Raw genomic sequence first — 4,695 nt, 5'->3', positions numbered from 1 at the left:
AGTAGAAGGAGGGGCTCCTGAAGGCAGACTGCTCAATGACTAAGAGTAAGTCTGAAGGGGCTGGAGAGATGGATAAGTGGTTAAGAGCACTGGCTACTATTCCAGAGGACTGAAGTTCAATTCTCAGCACCCACATGGCAGCTCACAACTGTCTGCAACTTGTATTTCAGGGTATCCAACATCCTCACACAGATACACATGCAGGCAAAAAACCAATGCACATAAAATACAAGTAAATAAATGCTTTAAAAAAAACAGTAAGTCTGGAAAGATTGGAATGGGAGACAGGAAGAATAGTGAAAATTGCCCACCTCTGTCCATCTCAATGAGACCACAGAGGGTCCCTGGTAAAAAGTGTCTCTGTCAATCAGAAGCTGACAGAGAAATGGAGATGGGCTAGAAGAGGAGGCTGAGAGGGTCATTGGGAAAAAGATAATCTGGTTCACACTAAGAGGTGGACTCCCCGGAAATGGAGGTAGGGTAGCAGGAGTGGCTCTCACAGACAAGCTGACGTAGAATGAGAGTAGGTCTGAGAGACAGGAATGAGAGGGCTAGGAGGCCACACCAAGGAGCCTTCCTTGAGTATTTTATTGTCAAGAATTTGGTCATAGCAGTGAGAAAAGTAGCTAACACACCCACAAGCAATCAGTGTCCCTCCAAAAGACCATTTCTTCTATGCTTTAAGTTCAGCCAGACCCTCAGTTGTAACCTCCCGTGATTCCTCATCTCTTATTCCCAGAACATGAAGGAAATAGGTATTCTTATAAACTTTTATGACTGAGTTTCCTCTTCACTCTGAAGGCTGACAAAAATCGAACACTCATGATATTATGCTTGTGTTTTACAACCTGTGAAATGGAGTTTAGTGGCCAACACTGGAGTCCTGGAGGGACTTTACCCTTTCCCGTGTCTGAGTTCACAAGCTCTTCGGATCCATCATATCTTGTTAGCCAGCTGAGTGTTTGTGGGACGTTGAGCTTTAGAAAACATTTCTCAATGTTATGATGGAAGAACTCCATCCAGCACACTCCACTCCTCTCCAGCCATACCCTGGGGCCAGTCCAGGGATGCCATCTCCTAAGCCCTATGATGCTTTCTACTTTACCATATCCGTTCTCCTCCAGGTTTCTCTGAAACACAGCACTACGAAACTCTTATGGTAACACCCATATGCAGAGCATGCTAGGAAACATTCCAGAAGAAATTGTCTGATACTTCACTATTTATAAATGAAGTTTGCCGTGGCCTTGTTAGAGGAGCAGCAGGTGGCAATTGAAATTCAAGGTGTCAGCCCACCAGGAGGAGACTCTCTCATGGGTCGATCTCCATTGAGCAAGGCCCCAAGACAACAGACCCCAGAATGTCTTTTGCTTCTGCTGTGCCTTTACATGTTTGCTGCTGTTATCTTTCTCTGGTATCTGACATCCCCACTGCCTATAATGTAGTGTGTTTATCTCATGGAAACATCTGGTTCTACTGGGCATTTATTATGAAGATGATTCCTCCCTAAGCTGTACTGTCTAATTGTTAATAATAATGTGAGCTAATACAGAGTTTTGATGAATAAAAATAAATACAAGGAAATGCTACACAGCCAGGGTCTATGAGTTTTACCTAAGGAGCTGCATAGACCACGGCTCAAGTTAATGATTAAGGAAAACAGTTGAGTCCCCAGGAGCTAGGCTGGCTCTAATTCTCTTAATGCTGGATGATCCCGTCACAGGCCTCAGTGTGCATCATTAGCTGAAACAAAGCTTTAAAATAACTTCAGGTTAGATCAGATGTTTTGATAATAGCAATGAGATGAAAAACTCCAGAAAATAATCTAAAGTTCACAAGGACACATAGCTGAGGTCAAAATTACAAAGCAACCCAATTGTTACTAACTGATGTACTTTCCTTGCTCGGGTTGGTTGATGATCAAAGGTGATGATTAATTCCTTATACCCACTTCTGCCCTCAACCTCCTGATACATATAACAACAACAACAAAAAAGAAAACTATTGATGAGTGGGTGTGCACCCTAAAGATTTAAAGTAGGGTGGTGACCGATATGCAGCTGATGCTCGGCATCAGGCTGATAGTGACATCTTTCCACCGTAGAAAAGGACACTAAAGAAGAAATTATGTGGGTGTGGTGTTACCCTTTCACGACAGCCTCATTAAGAAATCTGCTGCTCCAAAAATGCTACCTAACAGATGAAAACAAACTTCTCCACCCCTGTGTCTTTGGTCAGTACAGAAGAACATGGTTTTACATCACTACAGTTGAAGTTCCAGATTCTTCAATTTTCAGAAAGGTGACTCACTTTTCTATTGTTCTGACCGCCAAAGATTTTATATATCTGAAATATGGGAGCCCAGTTAAAATGATAGAGAGTTACATTGCAGTTCTTATCAAGGGATATACCAGAGTGGAGAAAAGGACTTTCTTTAGCAAAGACTTTGATAGTCAAAAAGCGTATCTTGCAGGTTCCATCAAAGACATTATGTCTCAATTTTTATCTTACACACAGCATTGATGCTGAAAAAGACAAATTGTTGTCTATCACCCCAAAATAGAAGCTGTCCAGCAGTTTACCAGGACTCTGCCTGCCCTGGTGTGGCACTGACGGGATTGGACCACCCTGCATTCTTACGTGCACCCCCATGCTGAAGAACTGGAAGGCCTGCAGATGTGCACAGGCTACATTGATGACCTTGTGGAACTGGAGGTGAGCAACAGGCCAGACCTCCACAATGCGTTTGTGAATCTGGCAGACAGTGAGATCACCATCGCTCCAATTGCCAAAGAGGCCGTGACAATGGGCAAACTGCATAAAGAAATTGGTCAGCTAATTGTGCAGTCTGCAGAAGACCTAGAGAAGTCAGACAGCCAGTTATACAGGACATTACCTAAATGTAAAAACAAAAGAAATCTTCACCAGTCTAGCACCATTTTCGGAAGTGTCAGGGGACGGGGGATAGATCGTCCTCGGTGTTGAGGCACTGAAGCAAAAGTGACTCCTACCTGCAACAGAGAACTTCCTTTACCATCTAGCAGCAGCCGAACAGATACTGAAGATCTGACTGTCCACAGCAAGACCCTACAGAACTTCCCTTCATTCTGAGTACCCATGGGCATTATATAGTATTGGAATTACAGAGAAAATGTTCTATTTTTAATGATTGGTTTCCAAATATTGAGATCTCACCTGAGAAACACATAAAAACAATTGTGCTTTTCTTTTCTCCCTGCCAATTTGACCCACTGCTGGACAATGTTTTAACTACTGTCCTAATGGTAGGAGCCATATACTGTCCCAGAGTTTAGGAGTCACACATAGATCAACACATGCAAGCCTTCATTGTGTATCCTCATTTGTTTCACTGTACCCATAAACTTAACAGTCTATTTTCAGAAAAAAAAGATTTAAAGTAGAGCTAATTGATTCTTTTCCATATATAAAAGTTTAGGTTTGTGATTCCTTTCAGATTCTTTATAAGACTACCTTTCAAGACAAGTAATAAAGTAATTGGCCCTTTCTTTTGTAACTCCAAAATGCAGCCTGCCAGTAAAAGACCTGACTAAAAAGAATACCTTGCTTGTCCACACGGTTAATCTATAACAAGTTACTTGGATCTGAATGCACATGGGTTCTTGAGGTAATTTGATTTTCACCTGTAATACATAAAATGTTTAACCATGTAAGGGAAATGAAAAACATGTTTTTACCTGTATTTATTTATAATCATTTACTTAAAAAATAGAATGTAGGAGCTGGAGAGATGGCTCAGAAGTTAAAAGCACTGTCTGTTCTTCCAAAGGTCCTGAGTTCAATTCCTAGCAACCACATGGTGGCTCACAACCATCTGTAATGAGATCTGATGCCTTCATCTGGCATGCAGGCATGTATGCAGATAAATCACTGTATACATACTAAATAAATACATATTTTAAAAAAACAAAACAAAACAAAAAAACATTTATGCCAGGTGTTGGTAGTACATGCCTTTATTCCCAGCACTCGGGAGGCAGAGGCAGATGGATCTCTTTGAGTTTGAGGCCAGCCTGGTCTACAGAGCGAGCTTCAAGACAGCCTCCAAAACAATACAGAGAAACCATATCTCGAAAAAATCGAATGTAACCACATTGCAATTCCTATATTGCCTGAAAAGCTTTGTTGGGGTATATAAGCTGTAGAAAAGAAAAAGTACACAGAAGAAAGAACACAGAACAGAAAAACTAGAGAATAAGGAAGGATACCATCAAGAGAGTGTGTGCATGTCTTTTGACCCTAATCCCCTCAGATAGGAAAGTCTGGTACTTGCTGATGCTGTGGATTTCCCTTTGATGACATGGTCACAGGCAGAATTTATTTCACATTTCATTCTCCTCCATTTGCATAGGTTAACCCTACAATATCAGTATATGCAATATCATCAATCCCCACCTAATACCAAGCAGTGGGTATTTCCTGAAAGAAAAATGCTTTTAATATCTTACAACACATATTTCCAACCAAACTAGTTTTCTCCTCGTTATGAGGCCTTCTCAGAGTGGACACATTTCACCAAGAACCTAACAAGAGGCAGACTCACAGCATGGTATCGTCCAAGATACAGCAAACCACAGTGTGGGGCTTCTATGAGACTACAGCATCTCTGCCTCAGAACATCTACCTTCCTAAGCCTGGCCTGCAAGGCTGGAGTGA

At 41.6% G+C, this 4,695-nt stretch overlaps 1 pseudogene; it reads left to right on the top strand.

The window, feature by feature from the left end:
* The first annotated feature begins 2,200 nt into the window (after positions 1-2,200).
* On the top strand, positions 2,201-3,070 carry LOC101840273 (annotated as a pseudogene).
* The last annotated feature ends 1,625 nt before the right edge of the window (positions 3,071-4,695 follow it).

The sequence above is a fragment of the Mesocricetus auratus genome, unplaced genomic scaffold (genome assembly GCF_017639785.1).
Source record: "Mesocricetus auratus isolate SY011 unplaced genomic scaffold, BCM_Maur_2.0 Super-Scaffold_100691, whole genome shotgun sequence".
NCBI lineage: Eukaryota > Metazoa > Chordata > Mammalia > Rodentia > Cricetidae > Mesocricetus > Mesocricetus auratus.
Note: the sequence above shows the minus strand (reverse complement) of the source record. Positions and strands in the feature narration are given on the sequence as shown.